The 25,551-nt window shown below is 45.1% G+C and overlaps 1 protein-coding gene across 1 annotated transcript in view; it reads right to left on the bottom strand.

The window, feature by feature from the left end:
- tenm4 (teneurin transmembrane protein 4) overlaps positions 1 to 25,551 on the bottom strand; it is a 175,054-nt gene that overhangs the window by 99,032 nt on the left and 50,471 nt on the right.

Below are 25,551 nucleotides of genomic sequence, written 5' to 3'. Positions count from 1 at the left end.
AAAAACACAAAGGCACACACTAAAAATGTGTGGTGACTCCTTTGTACACAATGATTCAATTATATTCGACTTTTTTTCTTCCTTTTGAGTGAGAAGAATGGGCTCATAGGAGGCGGCATCAAGACACCCACGTGCACTTTAAGTTCACCAACGCACTTTTTTAAAGTACTGCAGCCCTCCAAAGCTCTGCTGATCAACCACTGTGTGTGTGTTTAGGTATGTGCGTGAGTGTGTGCATACAGTCCATGTGTGGGGGCTGTCTCTTTACTCTGTGCGTCCGTGTGTGAGTGTGTATGCGTGCCTGCTTGTGTGTGCGTTTGTGAGTGTTTGCTCGGATCTTTATTGTGTGTGGGTGCTGTGTGTCTATACTGTAAACGTGTGTGGGTGTGTTCGGTCTATCTACACAGTTTTTATGCTTGTGTGTCTTCACTGTGTGCATGTGGGTCTTCACCGTGAATGTATACATGTGTACCTCGCTGTGTGTATGTGCGTGTCTTCACGATGTGTGTATGTGCGTTTGGCTTTGTTGTGTGGATGTGCAAGTGTGTGTGTGTGACTTTGCTCTGACTGCATGTGTATTAGTGCTGTGAATTCTGGTCGTGTGGACGCTGTGCTCAGTCAATCCACTCTGCTTGGATCTCTATCTGTCCACCACGATGATGGATGGATAGAGAGATGATAGATGGATAGAGAGATGGCTAGAGAGACAGATGGATAGTTGCGTCTCTACGTGCGCCACATGGACTGCAGAGTTAGCGCACGTGAGGTCTGCAGAGCGCACGGACGCATACACACACACAAACACACACGCGCACAGACACACCCAGCATGGTCTCTGTCAGAACAAATTTTCTCAGAACAAACACACATTATCCCAGAAAAACACACACCCCTACCTGCTGAACATCCAAACTCTGAGACACACACACAGCTTCCAAAATAATACGCACACACACTCATACACAAAGAAACATGCAATTATGTAGCTTGAGGTATATATTTATGTAGACACAGATATGTAAGGGATAATGTATAGAACACCGGTCATTATCGGGAAAATAAGCACCGACAGGGCGAACAGGACACCGACGCGCAGCAGAGGTGTCTTGCTTCGCCCTGAAGGGGCTTATTTGCGATAATGGCCGGCGACGTTCTACACATTATACGTGTGTATATATATACACGCTTATTACATGGCTACTTGCCAAAACGAAAAAATAACTCCACATGGTGTGTTTTTACAATTTATTTGTTACCAGCATTCGTAGTGTTGATCAGCAGAGAAAATAGTCAGCCAAAGACGTTGACGTCGCTTAGCAACCGAAGACGCTGGGGTTGACAATTTACCGGACTACTTGCGGAGTGATACCAAAGACGTCGTTAGAGGCAAAAAATCCTTTGTTTTCGTCGACAGTCAATTATACTTAGCAACGGTGAATTATCAAATATAATTCACAGCCGGAAGTTGTGAAGGGCCCATGCAAGTGAACGGAGCGTTCCAGGGCATTGAGAAGACCCGTGTAATAATCATATATATACATTACATATGGTGAGACCTACATCCTTAGTATGGTGAGATGGCTAGCTGCCTTGTTCCAACACTCTCCCCTATAACGTGTCTATACTTAGAGCTCACACTCCCACATGCACGCCCCCGAGTGCACAGCCATGTTTAGCTATGCCCCCTGCTGCACACTCTGCAGCTACCTGCAAGGTGACCAAAGAACCACCCCTCTCTCTCTCTCTCTCTGCGGATCTCCAAAACAGTACATCTGTACGAGGGTGCACCGAGCTAGAGGTAGGTCAAGCCTTCTCGCTGAAGTATTCCCGTGACGACTCATCACATAATCCGGCCAATCAAACACTGGAACCGGGCCGATTATTAACGTATTGCGTTTGTACTACGTATTGCAGGAGGGTCCGTCCATTCGAATACAGGTGTCGTCGTCAGCTAGATGTTTCTACTCCAAGAACTTCCCCAGCACACACACACACACACGCATGCACACGCACGCACACGCACACACACGCACACGCACACAGACACAAAAACAAACACTCACAGAAATAAAACTGTCAATCTCTATCGTCCCCGCAATCTTGATGGATGCCACTCTAGTTAGCAGGCTTTTGGCGGAAGACTTTAACATTCTCTCCACATCCCAGCTGGTGCTACATCCCGCTGTTACCACACTGTATCTCAGGATGGAAGGGGAGGGGGTGCATTCAAAAATAAGATGTACACAGGACGGTTACTCCACCCTGTTGCCGTACGCACCAGCGGATCCTCCTGCAGGCGCAAGATAAAGTGGTCAGGTTTCCCCGGCGTACTCTGGTCCCATTTGTTTCCACATCTCCTCCACCATTCATCAATCAACCGGCCCGGCGTCACACCACATAGCTCGGCCTCTCTTTACGGAGGACCTGCCTGCTTTGGCTCAAATGCATCCATGATGGTAAATTGCCAATTTGAAGCATAAAAGGCTGTGGAATTTAGGGGAGCCTTCCATCAATACCACTTCCAACTGTCACCGAGATCCACACCCTTATCGGATGTTCTGATTAGGTTTGATATATATTTGAAATACCTGGAATTATTGAGTCCTTCAGTCAATTGATCCCATGCCCATCAAGCTACTGGTGTGGAAAGCAAAATGACAACAACAACAACAACAACAACAATGTCCTGATCAACAATGAAGCATTCAGGGGCAGGGCCAGTGGAGCGGGCCACAAAGCAGCTGTATGAGGCTGTAAGTCCCGGGACACTCAGAGACATGGCTAATGCAATCCTTTGTTGAACAGCGGATTTCCACTGACAGCCATGATGAACTATTGTGTTAAAAGAGGAGATGGGGGGTGAACAAACGGCCACAGGACTTGGAGGAAAGAGGTGGGGAGAGAGAGAGAGAGAGAGCGAGTGAGAGAGAGAGCGAGAGAGTGAGAGAGCAAGAGAGAGAGATAGAGGTAGAGAGGTAGAGAGGTAGAGGTAGAGGTAGAGCGAGAGAGAGAGAGAGAGCGCGAGAGAGAGAGAGAGAGAGAGCAAAGTAGAGAGAGAGACAGACAGAGAGAGAGGTATAGAGTGAGCGAAAGAGAGAGATGGAGAGAGAGAGAGAGAGAGAGAGAGAGAGAGAGAGAGAGAGAGAGAGAGAGAGAGAGAGAGAGAGAGAGAGAGAGAGAGAGAGAGAGAGAGAGAGAGAGCAAAGTAGAGAGAGAGACAGACAGAGAGAGAGGTATAGAGTGAGCGAAAGAGAGAGATGGAGAGAGCGAGAGCGAGAGCGAGAGCGAGAGAGAGAGAGAGAGAGAGAAAGAGGGGGGGGGGACATTGAGGGTCTAAAACCAGCTGAGTCTAATCCCCAACCAGGTGCAGACCCCCCCCCCCCCCCCCCCCCCCGTCTCCCCCTCCCCATTCTCTTCCTCCAACGATTCATGACAGTCTTGTGGGCTTCACCAGCATCACATGTACATTATTTGTGTACCTGCCTCTGCACACTGTGTGTGTGTCTGTGTGTGTGTGTCCTCAATTCCATGGGTGGTACTTTCCTGAAATCCGGAGGCTGGACACAAACTATAGGTTCAAAAGACACAACACTGGCACAGAGAGCCCTGACGGAAATATGAATAAATGAATATGGGGACTTTTTATTCCTTGTTTCATTCAGAGACCAAGCTGTGCGTTGTGTGTCTGGTGGACCCCCCTGTGAAACCACTCTGGCCTAGCCCAGGTCTAGACCACGATGCTGGGCAGAGAAAACACAACAGCCACCCGGGTGACAAGGAAATACACAACTGGCAGCGAACGTCCCTTACCTGCTTTCTGCTGGATAATATAAGGTGGGAAAGTGTTTGCCCCTACGGAGAACTACATGACATGGATGGAGGTTTTTCGCCCGCTACGATAGATGATTACGACCAGGACGAGTTTGGGTTTACAGACAAGGTAATATCCCGGAGTTTGTTTTACATTTTTACTAGAGCTGTCAGTTAAACGCGTTATTAACGGCGTTAACGCAAACCAAATTTAACGGCGTTAATTTTTTATCGCGCGATTAACGCAATTATTTTATTAAAAAAAAAAAAATAAAAAAAAATAATATTCTTTGGCTCAAAACAAAGAAGCAGTAGCCTGACTGCTATGTTCAAATGACATTTGTTCAAAGCAGTCGTTTAATTGCACTATAGGCTCTTTTTTTGTATCGTCCTGTTTTGATCAGTGTATATGCCAATGTTGTTATCAATAAACAATCATTTGCACAAGGCAAGCCGATGCACTTCACCATGTTGATAAGAGAATTAAAATGAGAAGAATTATGGGACAAAAAAATCAAGGGATATTTAGCATAGAAAAATAATTTGCGATTAATCGCGATTAATTAGAGTTAACAATGACATTAATGCGATTAATCACGATTAAATATTTTAATCGCTTGACAGCTCTAATTTTTACACTAGAAAACTTTATCAATGACCATATTCGAAAAGTCGGTCAGCGTGGTGAGAAGATGCTTGCCAGGTTTGTAACAAAAGATCAGCTTGCAGTTGCCAAAATAAATAAAATTGATTAAATGAAGTATAAAAACAGCAATATCATCCTCGGTAAATATACCATAGTCCTGTGTGATCACACTCCATGCTTCAATTAAAACCACGAAAACCCAGAATCTGAAGCACTTTATAAGCTGTAATAAATTATTATTTGGACAATACAAGATAAAATAGCATCGTACTCTATTAATCCCAGAAGTGAAATCCAGGATATTTTGAGCTACAATAATATTAGTCCTCGAGAAGTGTTAATGACCCAAAAAACACAATTTTTTTTCTGTAGTATTACGACCAGTAATGTCCAGGTTTCTTCCTCTCCCTCTGGAGCCAACCCCTTCCAGCCAAACAGAGATATATAAGAACTAGCTGCCTTAATACTCCCCCAGCCGGCCCCCTCGTCTCACATGCAAAGCCACAGATCTTTAACAGTCGGGTGTGGAGCTAGGTGCTATTCTATTTTACTGGAAAGATGAGCATGAATAGAAGAAAAGGACGCAGACGGGTTTGTGAGACGGAGAGGGCACGGCCATTGCTGTCCTGGCAGATGTGGTGAGTCAGCGACAATTATTCACCGCGAACCACGGGACAGGGGAAATAAATGGTTTCCTATTGACCTGCTTTGCACGAACGAAATTGGCAAGAAAGGAAGATTCATTTGTTACCGGGGCAGCAGTAGAAGGGGACTTCTCCACAATGGCCAAACTTTGGGCCGGCATTCAGCCACGAGGCTGGGCGCTATCTATTCAGTCTGGGAATGCAAGATTTCATTTTTCTTGGCGGCAGAAGCAAAGGCTGGCAGGGGCCCGCTGAGACCGTGCTTTCAGAGGTAATTACAGAAAGTCCTCTTCATTAGCAAGAGCCCCGCCCACTGACCGGAGATAACGACGGGGACTATAGAAGATGGCTCCCTCTAACAACTCCGTCTCAGACATCTACAGCTCAACAACACAATTACCTTTGTTTCGTGTTTCTCGTACAAAGATGTGAGTGTCAAAGAATATCGACTTCTGTATTGTTTTTTAAATGAAATGAGAAATTGTGCTTGGTTCACATTTTTTTTTTATTATATAGCTTGCATCAGTATTCAACCCAAAAGTAAAAAACAACTCAGTGCATTGAATTAAACTGTAATTATAAGCCATTGACATTAGGTAAGAAATGTAGCTTTTTTACAAAAACCAATCTATTGGGAAGATAAATGATAAAATCTTGCTTATTGCTTGAATCCCTACGGCTAATCATAGGGGCAAAGTTTCCACCTGAGCAGGAATTACAAATCAAATTTGTCAAGGGGGTATTGAAGCTACACTCAACATAAGCAGCATCTCCCACTCTCTGCAAGTCTCTGTTCTCTCTCTCTCTCTCCCTCTCTCTCTCTCTCCCTCTCTCTCTCTTTGGCCCGGCTGTTTTTTTCTGCTATGAGAACAGACTGAAGGAGTGGAGCCAAGAGGGAATGCGAGCTGTCTCCTCTTAGCTAGTTGGAGAGCTAACAGGTAGCAACAGCAACACATGGCGGGGCTAACACATCCTCCCTCAACTCCTTCCCTCTACCAAGAGAAATATAGGAGAAGACTTCCTGAAGATACACCAAGCAGATGTGTGCCTACCATCGTTTATGACTGGCACAGAAAGAAAAAAAAAAAACTGCTTCAATTGTACATGTTATATAACCACCATACGGCATTCCCATATGACTGAAAATAATTTTCTTCAGTGAAATCCCCCCTTCCTAAAATTACGACATACAGGCTCAGAACACATCCCTTATCTGTAACCCTTGCAGAGAAAATATATATTTTTTCAGCCCAAGGATTATCCCCCATACCAGCAATCCAATCCATTAGGAGCAATGTTGGCATAGGCTCTCTGTCTCTCTCCCTCTGTCTCTCCCTCCGTCTCTCCGTCTCTCCGTCTCTCTCTCTCTCTCTCTCTCTCTCTCTCTCTCTCTCTCTCTCTCTCTCTCTCTCTCTCTCTCTCTCTCTCTCTCTCTCTCTCTCTCTCTCTCTCTCTCTCTCTCCCCCTCTCTCCCCCCCTCTCTCTCTTTCTCTCTCCCCCTCTGAAATCAAATGGATTTGCCACAGTTGTTTGAGGCGCCTGGCTAAAGGCAAGCCAAACAGCTGAACACGTTTCAAACCCTCCGCCTCGCTACCGAGGAGGTCTGAGATTCTGTCAGAGGAATACAGATGCTTTGTAATTCCCGTGGCTTCCAACGGAACACTCTCACTCCCCCGTACTCCTCGCCATCTCCTATGGATGGGAGATCGTTAGCTCCCCAAAATACATTATCCGCACCGTGGACCAATTGCATTGACATAGAGCAAGATGAATAGAAGACCGACTGGCTCTGGTGATATTGAGTTGGTCAGAGTTAAAATAACACCACTGCAACAGCTGAAAAAAGCTGTCTCCTTGCCATGGCAACGCACAACTGGTGTTGAAGCAGAAGGTCCCAACTCTGTTTGGTACTGAAAAGTTTGTTTGCCAAAGGTCTGAAAGTCCTTATGACCCCCAGCTTACATATCCCTCCCCACACATGGTTTTAGCCCCATCAGCATCTGCTGGAATCAAATCCCCCACTGAACCTATGCAAATTCCGCCACACTACTGGATTAGCATTTGTGGTAAGGAATCATTATTCTGTTTGTGTGTACAAACAGGTTTTTTGTGACCTTTCAACCCTTTTCAATCTTTTTTTTTTTTTTATCTAATAGCTATAGCTTACAGTACAGCAATCACTGCGACCTTAAGATTCTGACACACAGCTTTAACCGTTCAGACAAAACCGGGACATGCCAACCAGAGCTCTTCCCTGCTCATCCCATGATCACTCCATTCCTTCAAGCTAGTAAATTACTTTCTGCCTGTGACCGGTTTAAACCACATTTGCTCTTACCCGCACAGCCACGGGAGATGATTAAGCAGTTCAAATGGAGCCTTATTTGAATGAAGAACCCGGAGCAACCACCGCCTTCAACCCCTACGCTCCCTCCAACCCGGCCAAGCGGGTCCAGCTCGCCATTCCTGTCTGGTCAGCTGTGAGAGGAGCAGGGAGCTGTTGGTGCTTCTGGTGCTTTCACCGGGGAGCCACCGTGCCCCATTGAAAAGCAAACACAAGCCACCAAGGAACCCATGCTGTTTTGCATTAAGAAATGCTAATGGCGGGAGGTGAGGGAGGCTCAGATCTAAGGGGCTCAGCGTGGTGGCGGAGGAGTCCCCACTGGCAGGCTACCCAGGAAGAGGGCCCTCTGAGAAAGCCTGGGGCCACGGTGAAACACAAGCCCCACAATAGAGGACCGCAGGCTTCAGCGAGCAGCCTGCTCAGGCCTAACAACACACACACACACACACACACACACACACACACACACACACACACACACACACACACACACACACACACACACACACACACACACACACACACACACACACAGGGGCCTGCTTGGTGTATTCTTTGGGAGCCAAGCGAGATCCTGCGAAAAACAAACACAGCCACCTCTGAGCCACAATGTACTGCTGTGAGCGTTTATCCGCCTCAAAATTCACTAGAACATTCTCTAAGTCCGGGACCAGGAATAAAGATGACCCGGTGCACATTAAATCTCGAAGCGATGCCACCTGTTCTCCAGCGCAACCGATACACCTCTTCAGAACTATTATTTTAGGCATATGTGGTTCTCTCTGCCTGTCTACTCAGGGAGGTGGGGGGCAAAGTAAATATTTTCTCACCACATGTCTCTCCTGCATTTTAATATTTCTTGAATCACTGACCTGTGGACCGAGGAGATTTTATATTCCAGTCTTCTTCACCGTGGTAGTGACTTTGGAATATGCTTTTCTGTGCTTGTAATTCCCTCTGAGCAACCTGAGTTGCATACCAAAGTCTGATCTATATGCTTTGGCAACATTAAGTATTTTATCGGCCATTATAACCCTTTGTAAGACCGAACATCTTCCAACGTATTCATAAACAGAATTATATTATAGTGCATTGATATAAAATGGATCAACTCTTCCACGTTGACCCTATCCCAAGGATTTTAATGTATTTTTATCTCCAAACGTCGTATTACTTCTTATGGAAGTTCATAACATATTGAAGGTCAGGTGAGTGATCTATCCCAAAAGATCAGAAAAAAAAAATCCCCCCAGGAAAAAATAGCACATCGCATAAAATCCTAATCTGATTTGTGAAGATTTAAAAAATAAATCTCCTTAAGGTCAAATGCACTACGAGCCATTACCTTAATAGGGCTTAGCCTCCCAAATAGTCATCTCAAAACCGACACAATTCCTCGACCGTTCATTTAAAGTCTGTTTGATTAAAGTCTCTAGAAAGCCCCTTTTACACAGAGATCCCTCCATATTGCTGTAAAAAAGATAAGGCATTAAGCTAGCTTTGCTTTATTACACAATACCAAGTAACACCCCACCCCCCAGGAAATAGAGGCGTGACGTATAGCACAACTGTGTCAGCGTTTTGTGTGACGTATAACTTATGCATCAATCTCAGCGATAACAGCGGGTGAACTGAGTGTTGAGGTGCTTTTGCTAGCTGTGCACATTGAGCCCACTCTTCAACGCAAGTGAAGCCGCTGTGCATCGTTCATATTATGTTGATGCATAACAAGGTGGGTTAGTTCACACATGTCTTGATTCGGCTTTGTTACAACCCCCGCGGACGGTTTAAATGCAGAACAACAAGGTCCCCCCAATTCTTTTTGTCTGTATATATATTTATATATATATATATATATATATATATATATATATATATATATATATATATATATATATATATAAAGCCCCAACACTCCCGGCTGGAGCAGGCTGTTTAAGGAGCTTGTGATTCTACTACTAACATGACCACAGTAGGCTGCTTATTATCCAGTCGGCTAGAAATTAAGAATTAATTTACATAGAAGCGCCATACGTATAGATGCAAGTAAAAAGTAAATGAAAGCCGCACGCTAGCTGGAAGCCAGCAGTGTAGATGTGATGAGAGAACAGACGAGAAAGGCGTGGAACAAGCGAACACGACTCATTAGTTTGGCTTAAGTGAACAAACAGCAGATACTTTTTTCACATTGTAATTGCCTCCATACAGCCAAACACTGTGTGATCAAACAATGAAGAATGCTAAAACGGAACTCAAAGAAAGAGCAATTTGCATAATTTAGTGACTATTTACAGGCTTCCACAAGGAGGTGAGAGGTCCGTAAAATGGAGGAGTGCGTCCACCAGAACTGCATTTGAAATAACGCCTTGATAGTCCGACTCTAATGATAACCAACATTTAGAAATTCTCCACAAAAAGTTATGCTCAAGGCGGCCTAAGAGGTGGACTGCTACCATTGGGGATCGAACCCGGACCCTTTCGTGGTTGAACACACAAACCAGCAGAGCAGTGTTTACCATGTTTTCATTATTTAGCAGCAGTCTTTGACATCTCATTGTAGCATATAGAATCACTCTACGTAGCATCGCAGCATCGAGCATTGTACAACGAAAGAATTGTGCTTCAAAGGGTCAAAGCGTACAGCACTGTGCCACATAGCAAAGTGGCATTTGGCAACGTGCTAGCTAACATTGTAGCATAACGCATCGTGCTACATGGCATCGTGCTACAAAGCATTGTATCATTAAGCATTCTGCTACAAAGAAAATGCAACGAGAGACATTACGCGGCACTATAGCATGCCTCCGCCCCGCTAGGCTCGATGACTAAGACAGATCCTCTGGCACTTCCACCTCTCCTCCACCTCCCCTCCGTCAGCCCGAGGGCCAGCCCCAGAGCCCCAGCTATGTAAATCACCGCTATTGTAACAAGGCAAATCCACAACAATAAAGGCCCCAGTTCTCCTCCTACCGCCGTCCCCCTGAGCAAGGTTCCTTCACTGGTAGACTGACCAACACTGCTTCTCAGTCGCAGTCACATTAATGGGGAGGGGATTCACCAGGGGATTAACAACTCATTCTCTCTGAGGCTTCCACAAGCAGATCCATTCCGTGAGGGGAACATTGGTTTGATGTAATTCCTCCCGTTGGGTAGTTAACTCGTGAGCCTGATCAATAATTTAGGCCGGTTTTTTATTATTATTATTTTTTGCTCAGCTTTTGTCGGTTCAGGGGTGGAAAGACAATTCACGTCTAAATATTAAAATTATCCGACGTTTCAGGCGTTGGGAGAAGAAACGCAGTGTAAGAGAATGCGACGCAACACAACATAATTCACAGCCACACAAAGAATGGCCATGAGAGGTTTCCAGTATGATAATCTGTGCTATGTGTGGTATATTTTTTTAAGATACACACGCACCACACACAGACTGTGTTTCTTTATGTAATCTCAGATCCGGTTTGCTCTGGTTTTTAAAAAAGAACCGGTTGAAATGTCTCTTCACTTCATGCATTTTTCATACCAGCATGCTGTGCAGCCAAGGTGTATGTGGGTGCGTATTCATGTTCTGTGTGTGTCTCTGTGTGTGTGTGTGTGTGTGTGTGTGTGTGTGTGTGTGTGTGTGTGTGTGTGTGTGTGTGTGTGTGTGTGTGTGTGTGTGTGTGTGTGTGTGTGTGTGTGTGTGTGTGTGTGTGTGTGTGTGTGCGCGTGGATATGCACGTTTGGGGAAGATGTTTGAGCCTTGCGGTTATTTCAGGCTAGCAAAGACTTTGTGTAGAAATGCAAAAAACTAAAACCAGGCTCTGTAATGAGGATCTTAATATTAATAGTACCCCTTCATACTAAACTTAACTTTAAACTATCCATCCAACTACTGATACAGTTCAATAATAATAACGAGTAAATGTGTAAGTGCTGAAGAAGTAGCCACTGATAATCATTATGGAATGAAAACATTGCTTTCATGCTGAGGACTTCATCTTCATTTAAAGAGCAATAATAACCAGCAGGGAGTTTTTAGTTAGGAAGAAAGGGTTGACAGGAAGCTATACAATCAGCTGGCTATCCAGCTGCACTGCTCTACACTTAATAGAAATGGTTATTAAAAGAAAACGGTTATGTTTTCATGCTATCTTTATTCATGTTTATCCAGCGTCCGTTTCAATATTGCAGAGCCCTAGTTTTGAAGCCAATGTTCAAACCAAATGCACCTGCAGCAATTAAAAACACATCAACATCTCCAGAGACTAAATTGAAACTAAAGGAGCTATCTGTGACATACAAGAACCAAAATATTGTACTCAGACAACCGATCAGCCGTCCTGGCTCTCACAGTGAGAGGGACACACTTAAACTTCCCCGGCTTCACCTCAAAACACTATCCGCTTCCAGAGTGCTAAACACTGGCTCTAAGCTTGAGCTCTGAACTCAAGCACCTCCGTTTAGAAAAAGCCCAGGAACCAGAATGACCTGGGTCGAGACAAGCTCTGCTCCGGTGTTTCCCAAACTCTGTGGTTGGATGTCTATACATATGTGTTCCTCTGAACTAATATGATTATTATACCGTATAAATATTGCAGAGACCTCGACATTTAAAACGGAAGAAGCAGGGGGCGTGCGTCAGGAAAGGCTCCGTAAAGTGTCTGTAAAGGTCTCCGATCAACAGCATGCTGTAGAAACACACTTATTAAAATCCCCTTCTGAAAGTTTCATCCACTCTTCCGAGTGATTTTCTCTTTGGTTTGAAATCTCCGTAACGAAGCAGGAAACAAGGCGCCGCTCCATCCTTTCCGTTTCTGGTTTGTGGCCCGGGCTCTGTGCCGTCTCCCCCCAGAAGTTCGGCAAGAACGTAATGGGATGGCTGGATCGCAAATAAGAAGCAGGCGACTCACCATCAGCGGCGGCTGCAGTAATGGTGGTGGGAGCAGGAGCAGTGGTAGGGGCCAAGGTCTCGGGGCCCGTCCTAACTTAGACTGAAGCGGGGCCAAACAAGCCTTCACACTCTGAGACCCCGGCAGGCTGAGCCACACAGTTACCTAGCAACCCCGCCCACGTCCCGATTGGCTGCCAGGGAAAGGGGGAGGCTATGGGAGCAGCTCAACAGGGGATGTGACGGAAGAACAATACACCGCGGGGACCTGGGGACCACAAACACACACAGCCCAGGGTGGGTGGGGTGGGGGGGGGGGGGGATTGGAGGGAGGGGTGAGGTGGTGGAGGAGGGGGGTGAGGTTTGGGGTTGAGGTCTGGGGCCAGGAGCGGTTAAGAGGGGAGGGTGGATGGGGTGGAGGAAGGGGTGAGGAGTTGGAGGAGGGGGGTGAGGTTTGGGGTGGAGCTTTGGGGATGGAGCGGGTGAATGGGGGCTGAGGAGTCAACATCAGTGACGCACACGTGAGCGCACACGCAAACACTTTACTCTGACTTCCTAAAAACAGACAGACAACGCAGCGTTCAAGAGTACTATGGTAACAGAACCAAGTCGAGGGACTATGGGTTTAAAGCTTAGTGCTTACAGGGACATGATTGACAACAACATCCATGCCCCAGTTTCCATCTCTGAAACAGCTGCAGACATGAATCACTGACTTCTTATTAACACTAAAGACAAATATAGATATAAGTATATATATCAAAGTCACATCTTCCAAAGTCTTATCTTCCAAGCCTTCAGGCTCTGAATACGAATACAGTCCTGAATCAAAAAACATGACAAAATGAGAATGATAAACAACAAGCTTGCACTAAACTACCTAAAAGAGTTGTAGCTCAACCACTTCAAACCTAAAAACTGCATGTGCTGTACAGAGCTATTTTGTCAAGCTAACATGGCAACCTTACAGTATTATAATTTTGAATAAAGCCTATCTTTCCATGCATTCTTGCTTCACTAACCAGAAAAGCGCCTTACATCGAATTTCCTAAATTGGATATATCACCTATATATCAGTCAATGCACTCTATGAAATCCATGCAAAGCAAAAAAGAGAAAAAACAATGGAGCACATGTTACACTAAAGTTACACTAACCTATCAAATATTAACTACTGCTCACACTTTACATTATAGTGTACGGTTACAGTGTAATCACACAAGTCATATGCAATAAGAAAATGTAACAACATGTAAAATCATGTACTTCATGTGTGATAGCATGATACCACACAGTGTGACAAGGGATAGGGCTGGGGTAGGGCAAGCTTTACAACTTCTGGTTCAACTGCCCTTTACTACATCCTGTCCTCCCTCAGCCCGCCACAGACTGTACAGACTGGGCGCCGTCTACATCAGCATCTCTTCCGGAGCAGCTAACGCTGCCTCTGCAGCAGCCCTGCGACGCGCAAATGCCAGCGCACGGTTCAACCATAAGTCGGCGCGCTCATAGCGTCGCCCTCGGAGTCTGCGTCCTCGCGTCTCTCCGCTTTAAACGTTTAGAATCCTGCTGACGGCGCGATCACTCATCCACCCTGATAACCGCAGACTCGGGCCGCGATTATCCCGGAGGAGTAATAATATACGAGTCACTGGATCGCAGCTCGTTACGATGCAATTAGTGATATTAACATATATGCCAGTTCCATGCCCGCTGCAATGCCTCTTGGTGTGTGTGTCCGTGTGTGTTTGTGTGTGTGTATGTGTGCGTTCATACACGGTTTTGCATGCTTTGCTTGATATTGCCAATATAAGCGTACACTTGATTTTCCTGTTAACACTTCACAATAAATCCAGTGTAATGACCACTGAGGAACGTTGAAGTGAGAGGTTAACGGCAGGAGATCATTTTTTATTAAATCAGCGTTTCACAGATCAAGGGTAAGGAGTCAGCAGCATCAATATTCCATCTCAGTTCCTGCTCAACTTACTTAATTAGACGCTACATAGGCCTAAAAGCCAAAACAACAGCATGATGCTAATTATATGCTCGCAAAAGAACAGGGCGGAAGTGATCGGCAACTTGTGTGTAACGCCTCCTGGCTTAGAAGATATAGTTGTCTTAAAGGTGCTAATAGGGTGCTAATCAGTGAGGATTTGTGTGATTGCCAGTGCACTGCAGTGGAAGACAACAGCGCTCTTCTTGATCTGTTAAAACCCTCTACTGTGCTAACGGTGTCATGCCTGCTTCCGAAAACAGAGTGAAGGTTAGCCCTAAACACTAAGCTATGATGCCTTTCACTGAGCTATGATGCTTTTCCCACCTCAGTTTTTATCATGTGATTCACACTCTGAGTCACACTATACGCACTCACACACACACACACGTATACACAAACCCACATATACACTTTGCCTCAGGTAAACTCATGCTTCACCTACACACTCAGCTCACCTACACATTCACACAAACAAGCCCAACACTTCAACACACACAAACACACACCTCTCCTATAGACACCTCACACACACTTCCATACACACACACACACACACACACACACACACACACACACACACACACAGGCACGCCTCACTAGCACACAGACACACATCTCTCACCCACACAGACACACCCACACACACAGATCACACCCCCAATGACACACACACAATCACATACACACACACAGAAACACACACTTTCATCCTACGAAAGCAGCCAGGCTTGGCTGGCTCTTCCCTCTATATACTTCAACACCCCCAACCAACTACACCACCTCAACCCCACCCACACCATCACCTCCCTTGAGCCAAGCCGGCCAACCGATGACCAGCTGTCTTGACCTGTCCTGCCCACCCTATCGCCACCACTACCACCTGTACCCCACGGGGGGTCTTCATCTGCTTATGAGCCTCCTAATTAAAACGACCAGCTGAACAGATCGGTGGCTGTGGTTGGCTGGAGGTTGGGATGGGGGTGGGGTGGGGTGGGGGGGGGGGGGGGGGGGGGGGGGGGGGGGCGTCGTCATGGTAACCTCCACAGCTATCACCCACCTCTTCATCCGCCGCGCAGGTTAAAAAAAAAACGAAATCTATAATAATAATAATTAGAGCTGTCAGTTAAACGCGTTATTAACGGCGTTAACGCAAACCAAATTTAACAGCGTTAAATTTTTTATCGCGCGATTAACGCAATTATTTTATAAAAAAATATATATATATAATTTTTTTTTTTTTTGGCTCAAAACAAAGAAGCAGTAGCCTGACTGCTATGTTAAAATGACATTTGTTCAAATCAGTCGTTTAATTGCACTATAGGCTCTTTTTTTGTATCGTCCTGTTTTGATCAGTGTATATGCTAATGTTGTTATCAATAAAAAATCATTTGCACAAGGCAAGCCGATGCACTTCACCATGTTGATAAGAGAATTAAAATGAGAAGAATTATGGGACAAAAAAATCAAGGGATATTTAGCATAGAAAAATAATTTGCGATTAATCGCGATTAATTAGAGTTAACTATGACATTAATGCGATTAATCACGATTAAATATTTTAATCGCTTGACAGCTCTAATAATAATACACCGTTTGTACATACAAGTGACCCTCCCTCTTTAGTTTGCTGTGCGCGCCAATCCACTCGGCCTTCGTCGGCGGCTTTAACGGTAACTGTGTGAGCAAACCCCCCCGCGTCGTCCAATCACAACACAGAACCGTTCTGCACAATAGCCTTCCAGCTGGGAGACGTCCCCGAGGGGGGACTTACCCGGTGTGTACTTGCGTTTGTTTGCGTCTCGCAAATCTCACGAGCAAACATCATCATCAAACATTATTTTCCCTATAAAACAGCAGACACACACTTGTAATCAGCAGATATTTTGCGTTGCAGCGGGGGGAAAACCACAGTGTCGGACAGCAACACAGCAGCAACACTTCTGCTCACCGGGTGCCTCCTGAGGCTTGGTTTAAGCACCGGCATACACACTTAAAGCCTGCATTTGTATGAGGTCTGCCTTTTCCCCATGGGTCAATAAATGACACAGGATCAATGTAGCTTTTTAATAGGTGAAATATGGCCGCCACGTCCTGCATTTACAAAATCTACCGCTGCACCTGCGTTTTATGTCACCATCATCAATCTGTCGCAGCATGTGTGCATGTGAATGCATGTACGGCCTGCGCTTGCATTAATGTGTGTTTGTGTGTGTGTGATGGGGAGGTGTGTGCGTCTGTACGTGTGTTTGTCTGTGTGCATGTGTGTAAGTGTAAAAGAGACAGAGACAGAGGGGGCGAGAGAGGAGGAGAAAAAGGTAGATGACAATGATGGAGAGAAAGAGAGAACACGAGAAGGGGGAGAGAATGAGGAAGTGAGGGAGATTAAGAATGTTACAGGGAGAGAGGGGCATAGGAACTTTATTCATATGCATGTGCATGATAGAATCTATGATAAAGAGTCCTTTAATTTCAGAGGACTACTGAAAAGCTAGACAGGAGTGGCCATTTAATCAGGTAAACTTTGAACATAATCTGGGAGGACGATAAAATCTAATGCAAGTATAAAAAATGAAAGTGTAAGCTTCAAAAATAAATCTTCCAAAGAGTCCTGGTCTAGAATTTCCTATTTTAATCTTATCTCTCTCCTATGTTTCTCTTTCGCTTCACCTCTCTCACTTTCCATCTCTCCTTTCTCATGCGCTCTCTTTCCTTACACATCATCTCAGTATCTTCTCATTCTCCAACTCTCTACAATATACCGCCTACTCTCACTCTCTCTCGCTCTCCTTTCCCACTTTTTATCTCTCCTTCTCTCTCCCCTGCTATGTCTCTCCTATTCTCTCTCTCTCTCTCCGCTCTCCCTCCCTTCTCCTCTCTCCTTTCTCTCACCCTCTCTCTCTTCCGGCTGGGAACAGCACCAGATATCCCTTCTCTAGTGCCTTTCTTTGTGAACCCTTCCACCTCCCCGGGGATAAATATTCATGGAGTCCAGAGTATGCGGGTCATCTTGTGTAGCTAGCTTGCTATCAGGACCTTGCAGGGTGTGGAGGATTCCGCGTATCCACGGTGACCGCCGGAGCTATCCGTCTGCAGAGAGGGTACCGCTGAGGGCAGCAGTCGCTGCATCACCAACAAGACACAGGTCTATTTGTCATCCCGACAACCTGAACCAGAGCGGTACATATCCTGCTTGGTTCGCTGATACCATGTGGCAGCAACGAGTGTGTGTCATAGTAGTACAGTGCGGGATAAATCGTATAAACTCTCAACGGGTCTAGGATGACGCCAACTAAACACAGATGTCATCGTAGGCTGGGGAAGACTCCGCCCTTGGATCACCATGTGATCAGAAATTACAGATTTTCAATTCTGGGGTTACATGTCGTTCATCTGAGAGCACTCCCGCTTCATCTCACAATTAATTTTAGTCTTTGTTAAATACACCAACACCAACTGCTGGATATATGTTATTCAGAAGGATATCTTCGTTAAGTCTGTGTTTTATAGTTTGTTAACTAAACCTTCTGCGGCAAGCAAGACATAGACTGTTGGCAGAGTCACTTTGATGATGCAGATGTTGAAGATGAAGATGTTACAACCGCTAAAAGCTAGAGTAGGCAATTTGGAGAAACCAGCCAGAGTAAGCTCGATTTTGAAAGTATCCAACCGAAGAAATCCCATCCCTCCCTTTAGGCCTCCCTCCAGATCACATGACTACCATGCTATTCTATACAATGGTATACGTACAATTCTATAGTATGCAAGGCCAAATTCAATTATTAGACGTGCTCATTACAGGCAATGCCACAGAAGGCTCTGTGTCATTGAGTAAGCTATTGTATTGCCACATATATCATAATCATTCCAATACTCCAATAATAATAATAATAATACTAAAAAGAAACCCAATAATAATCATGAAAAATGACAGATAAACCACTGCAAAAAATAAATGCAGATTCCAAGGTTTTCTTGAAACTAGAGATAAGACAGAAAGCTGGTAGCGATCTGACCCTCTGCCCATCAGGTGACAAAATGAAACATCAAAACAGACCCAGCTAATTAAGAAACGTGTTGGCCAGAATTCAGCTGTATTGTTTTATGCTGAGGTCTGAGATTTACATTTAATTAATCCCAACAATACTGCTGAGGAACGACATTTTGGCAAGATGTGTTTACTTGACAATAATCTCTCCTGGTAGAACAATAAAGCTTGCCGCTATTTACACGTTTTTATTAGCAGCCAGGGTATGAATTCAAAATAAAAGTATAAAAAATAAAAACCTTTACATTTTAGATGCATGTCTTCAATTGATCAAACAGCCCTAGCATTGGTGTGAGGTAATTAAGAAATGTAAATGGATTTAAGGTTGGTTAGTATAGCAGGCGAGTTGGTAATGGTGTGGTATGACAGCTTTCATTCAAAGCTAGCCAATAACCAAGAGGATTAATGTAATACGGTGTACACATTGATGCCGTCATGGAACCTGTCCAGTAGCCCTTTTAATTAACTGTTATAACATGATGAGGTTATTTATAAATCCCTCGTAATTGTTTCTTACAATTCGGGAAAAGGCCTTTTTTCAAACCATGGCCATTATACTGGAACTAATTTAAATAATTGACAATTAATTATGCTCTATTGGCCCAGAAGACACTTTGCTGGCCCTAAAGGCCCTGTCCTCTTAGATACCTTAATTAGATATGAAATTGCTTTCAAATTGCTGGTGGTTCATTTGGCTCATAGCAGTAGTGGTCTACAGTATATCATGCTCTCTGATATGGATATAAACCCCTCCCCAGCCTTTGGCCTCACCGTTACCACTCTGAGCAGCATGAATGTACAACCCAAGAGGAAGACGTCAATTGACACTTTGTGAGATGACTCCGCCAAAGACGTTCTTAGGTTTGTTGTGAAGGCGTCAGTTCTCTTTGATCGTGTCGGCGAGAAATTAATCATTAAACACGCATAGAAATAGAAAAGACAACAATGTGTTGATCACTGATATGGGTAAACTTTGGTATGTCGGTGCACTCATGGATCAACAACGTATTCAAAGTCAATTCCACGTAAAACAGCGGCAGCGATAATATCTCAATGATAAAGATATAATCATAATCATTCCCGAAGCCTACGAAGTCAATGTTAACGTTCAGAGCATCGGCAAATTTGAACAAATTAACCTACTTGAAAGGATGAGGGATAGGCATATTTCAGCATGTCTTTGCAATAACTGACCATTGAGTTCTACACCTAGTGACTTATGTTTGGACGGTCAAACTTTTGGGCCGGAACCGCCCACATCCCTCCGTCCACTGAGGACCAAACTCAACTTCCTGGGGCTAAACAGGCTGCGGGGTAGGCGGACCCGGGCCAAAAAACTAGGATGCACTATAGTTGCAACATAGTGGAAGTGATGTAAGTGTACAGAAGGCATGTCAACACGCTGGGCTCTCGTTGTCGTGGAAATGCCTCAACACCCTAATCGCTTGAAGAAGGACTTCCAGGATTGGCTGCTGAATGCTCTCTGGGATTCCTGTCTCCAAGGCAGTATTTGATCTCCGGGCCCCGCTGATTACCTCGGCCCCTGAAGCCCATGTCACGCCTCTGTGTTCGGCTTCAACATCAAAGATCTGGGAAGCGGGGAAGCCTTCCTGTGTTTCCTTTGTGGGGTTTATTGAACAGTCTTGGATGTAAAAGTACAAGGGCGCAGGACCGCATAGTGTTTAGAGCGTTTGACTCGCCGCTGAAAAGCACCAGGTTTGATCCCCGGACGTCTGCACTCGACTGCAGCCTTCCTCGAGGGAAGACGCTTCAGCCCAAAGTATCTCAAAATCACTGAATGTCGCTGTGGATAAAAAGCATCTGCCAAATGACAATGCAGCAGTACTGCTAGATGGCCCCACACTCTACCACGACAAAAAGCCTGGCATGGAGTCACAGTACAATTTAATCACCGTTTCACAGTGTGGCCCTCGTGCGAGATGCTTTCCTCCGCTGTTTATTGTTTTGTAGGTCACCCCCCCCAAACCGAGCTTATTAAAAGGCTATTCCGGAGTATTTAATGGGTACCGTCATGGTAGGAGCCGGGCGGACATGCAGGGGTTTAATGGCCGTCCGTCTACCTGCACTCGGTGCATGATTAAGGCGGCCCAGCGTGGGATCTCCAGGCTGTTTACAGAAGATGGATGTCTCTCATCCACAGATGCTCTGAGTTACTCTGCTGTTCACCACGGTTCCCCGATTGGTGTAATTGTTTTCTATTGCTCCGAGCTCCAAGGGCTAAGTCGGAGCAAGTCAGGTGTGGTTTTACAAAGCCTTTTCTGAAATCATACCTCACATCTTATCTGAAGAAAGAACAAATTAGAAATGGTGTATCTGCAAGCAAAGGGTACATGCATGTACATTTGGGGAATTCCCAACCCTGTAGACATATATATATACATACATTTTGGATCGTTTAGGCTGCAGTGTGTATCTAAACAGATCCAATATGGCCTCAGGTTGCAGCCTGCGTTTCAGGGACCACATCTGTGTCAATTTAGAGGCTTTTGTTTTAGTTCCAAAAACTATTGACACGTGAAACTATCAATATATTTCTGGACACGTGAGAGGAAAACTTTTCCACCAAACCGTTAGAAACGGTACACGGTTACAAAAACTCATAGAGGAAGTTGTAAAATTGACTCTGACGGATAGTCATTCGAAGAATAATAACGATCTATCTCAGGATGCCCTTCGACATCTAGGATCAATACCCCTAGTAGGTATGGCCGAATGTAATGCACGGTAAGGTTGAAAATAAATTGTAAATACTCTCTTTTATGGACCAGCCCAGGCCATTAGTGAGAAAATGGAAATGATATTTATATGTAATAAAGATATCAGAAGCAACGGAAAGAGGCACAAGACTGTGTGAAGACTGAGGCCCAACATTTCGGAGAGCACTTACAATCCCACCTCCATTACTCAGTTGATCGAGAAGGGCTGTAAAATGTATGCAAAATGTTGTATTTCCTTCCTCTATTTTGGAGCTTAATGTTTTCTAATGGCTCCCCCCGCGGCACCACATTAAATCCCACAGTCACTGCTGTCTTTTTGACAAACAGCCTGACCTGAAATGTGAACTTTTTAACTGTAGTTCACATTTTAAGCTCTATTTAAAAATGGTGCTTAGGAAAAAGGTGGCACGCTTTAATGTGACCAGATTAGATTTTGAAGTAAAGACAAAAATAACTCAATTAAACATAATGCCACCTAACAACTTAAAGTATCCTAAGGGCCCTGTGTCCACATCACGCTTTTGTCTCAGCGCCAGCGACTTCTTCAATTGATTCCCAATAGGCCGAATGTGGATGCGGCCTTGGGAAAAAAAAGCTGCACGCAGTGTCTTTCCCAAAGCACTGCGCCTCAGCCCTTCCAGTTGAAGACATCTAAACTTTTCAGAAAGACGCTGGTGCCATCACTGACGCTTTTTTTTTTCCAAGTGAGCAATAATGCATTAGATGCGGCGGGCTCGTCACCCTTGTAAACAAGAAAAGGGAAACGATGCCATGCTATACTGTCATACAACGATTGTTAGAGTGGTGTGATGTTAAAACCTGCATGCAGTGTTTTTTCCAAGCCCAACCCAGCGCCCTGGCAGCGCTGTAAAAATGCCATATGGACATGGACCCTAACATTAGTTGATAATCTGGTTGTCATGGTGTTGACCCATTATATATAATGATCTACATTGGAAATAATAATGTTAATTGTGATGACATTTCTTACCACAACATTGTTAAATTCTTGAATCGTGATTGGTCGTTAATGTTCAAAGGGTGTGCATTGTTTTTCCATATCGGGACACCTCTGCCATTTAACAGCTCCCAACCATTGTGGTACAAATCCAAGGTTAACAACAACGGTCAAATACAATTATCCACCAGATGTTTCGTTGACAACGCAAAAACAAAACACTCAATGAGCCATGGAAGAATATTAAAAATTCAGCTGAATGAGCCGAAAATTAAACAAAACTATTAGAGTGAAAGCATTGTAGGTAACGTTGGTGTAAGGAAATAATGTACTTTGGCGTTGTACAATATTTTCCCATAACTGGAAGGCCCTTCCAGGTTTACTCTACTTAAGTCTACCAAAGTCACACGGAGATCTACAAATGAGTGCCATTCACTTCATAAAGCCATAGATAAAGCCATACATGAACGACAGAGCCACAAAGTCACGAAGCCATGAACTCAGAGAAACAGCCCAGAAAAGATGAATGATTCATCCTGTGCTCTTCCATAAATCTCCCAGTTGTGAGGACAGAACAGAAGCAGAGCAAAGCCACGGATGGCCGGGGGGGGGTGGGGGGGGGGGGGGCGGTGTCCACAAACCAGGCTAAAGCAGACTTACAGTCGAGTGGTTAGAGTCCTTTTGGACTCACAGCCAAAAGGTCCTGGATTCTAACCCTCCACGTCGACAGTCTAACTGTATGCGTCCGTGATCCTGACCCTAGCCCTCAAACCCACCTCTGCTCCTTAATGACGTGTGTCACAAGTCACTGTAAGACGCATTGGATAACGGCATCCGCTTAAAAGACTAAATGGTGAATTTGTGCATGGGGTGTGGATCAGGGATAGCGCTGGATGACTTGACTAGAGGCAGAATGGTGCAGTTCCGTGCTGCAGAAAGGCTTCCCTGAGCAGCACCTGTGAGGATGAAATGTGGGCCAGAGTGTTTGGGAAATGGGGATAGTGATTACAGGGACTCTCTCTTCCTCTCTCTCCCTCTCTCTTCCGTGCTTGCCCGAGGCTCTCGTCTCTCCAACCCATCGTCCGTCCACGCCCGGCTAGAGAGGGACTCTACACTCTCGCCTCACTCCAACACGCCATCTGTTTCCACTGTATACACGCACAAACGCCCTCGGACACGCACACACACACACACAGACACATGCATGGTTTCAGATACACATAGCATGGACACAAACACACACACTCGCATGCATACGCTCAGATACGCACATGCACACAAACACACACACAAACACACACACACACACACACAGACACACACATGCATGGACTCAGATAACCAAAGCATGGACAAAAACACACACACACACTCGCATGCATATCTTCAGACACGCACATGCACGCACCCGCAAACACACACACAACAAGACACACACAGACCCACACACAGACACATATACATGCATTCCTGCACACCCACGCATGCACTCATGTACACACTAGCCTGCACACAGGCACACACACAAAGATATACTTATGCACACACTCAGATACACAAATGTGACTCAGTTACACACACGCATGCACTCCGACACACACACACACACACACACACACACACACACACACAGCACACACACACAGACAGAGACAAATAGCAAAACAAAAATGGCGCAGCGGCCCTACGAGGGAAATCAACAGAACCCTGGATGGAAATTCTGCCATCTTGGACTGATTCCAGACAGTACTTGTGTGAACCTGCAAAAAGCCTCATAGAAAACCCAAGGTTTGAGCCTGTTACCTCAAACGACATTGGCAGCACAACAGAGCAAGCAAAGGGGCTGAACGGAGAGCTGCACATGTTGTCAACAATACTCAATTTGCCTTTAAATAATAAAATGATAATAATTCCCAAAAATGTGTTCCATAATTTTACATTTTTTCCTTGAAATTACTTGATTTCATGATCCTGGCTGCTTCATTTCCTGGCTGTAATCTCATGTTTTTATCTCCAGATGTTGAAACGACTGATCTTCACTCAACTCTCCCCCACCCGTATCAAAGATCTGGCTCCAGCAAGACCCTCCACGGAGTAGCTCTGAAGTCAAGTCTGAGTCCCTGGGGCCCTCTTTGTCCGGGGATAAGGAGAGGTCCATGTCTCCAGCAGTACGTCAGTGTTTAAAGCTCCCTGTCTGTTCTTCAAGTTCTGAAGGACCTGAGTGGTTCTACTACGTGATTGAGGAGATGGGGGGGTGGGGGTGTTGGGGGCTATACAGTATCTTCTCCTGGCCTCATAGGGCTTGCTAAGTGGCTGACGAATGCACCTTCACCCAATTCCCACCCACAGGATCGGATTATCCACGGGGGAATCCAGACAAAGTGCAGTGGGTGATGTGCTTTGACGACCCCGAGCCGAGAGGTTCGGTACGATCCCTCATGTCTACGATCCAAAGACGTCCTTTGAGCGAAACGTGTAGCCCCTTACCTGCTCTGAGATGTGATTAATTACCTGTAAGTTGCCTTCCCTAAAAGCGTCTGCTAAATGCCTAAATAGTCAAAATAAATATAACTTTCTATTCTATTAGTATAGTAATGGCTTCTAATGGACGCTTCTCTTGTGGAGTTTGACTAACCACTACTAATGTAGTAATAAACTGCCTCAATGACAAGTCACTCTGGGTAAAAGCATCTGCTAAAAGAATAATAGTAAAACACTGTCACTGCCTCAATAGTGAAATAAACAGCAATAGTAGTAAGTGTGAATGACAACGTTTTAAATGGATGATTCTGTCGCAAAAGTTTGACTGGGAAGAAACTGTCAGCTGAGGAAAAAGAACAAGCGCATGAAGGACAGAAAACAACAACGGTGACGATGCTAATAGCGTATCGTTATCAGCTCTCACTCGGCTCTGCACCAGCCGCTGCCTTCCACGAACAAACACAGTGGTGCTGAATAAGTAATGACCACCCCACACAATCCTCTTAGGGTCCCCAAACAGCGAGACGGAGAGGCAGAAAGACTAAAGTTTACTTTTGGTATTTGAGAACAAGCGGAGCCTGAAATTGTAAGCGACTCATTAGGGCATGTGTGCTGCCTGGGGGCCCCCCGGGCTTTCGACAAGATGGCAGCCATCGCGAGGAGCGGCGGTGGCGGCGGTGGCGGCGCAGGGCTTCTGTGGGCTCCAGAGCCGGGCCCGTGAAGCGCTGCTGCTCCCACACACAGAATTAGGGCGCATCAACTGCTTAAACAATGGCCACAAGTCCCCCGTATTAAACTGGCTTCAGCTCATATATGTAGCCTACTTTTTTCTTATTTGCCTACCGGTTGTAGTTACGAGGGATGCACAGATTCCACTTTCCCTGTGACCAAGGACAAGTACTTACAGTTTTGTACAGAGTACCGATACCGAAGTGATTTATAATACCATTACAGTTTAAAGAGCCGGTGAACCGACTGTTTCAATGGGAATTCGAACACTCTGCGATTTAAAATAA

Source organism: Gadus morhua, chromosome 16 (genome assembly GCF_902167405.1).
Source record: "Gadus morhua chromosome 16, gadMor3.0, whole genome shotgun sequence".
In the NCBI taxonomy this organism is placed as follows: domain Eukaryota; kingdom Metazoa; phylum Chordata; class Actinopteri; order Gadiformes; family Gadidae; genus Gadus; species Gadus morhua.
This window is presented reverse-complemented; position numbering and strand designations above follow the sequence as displayed.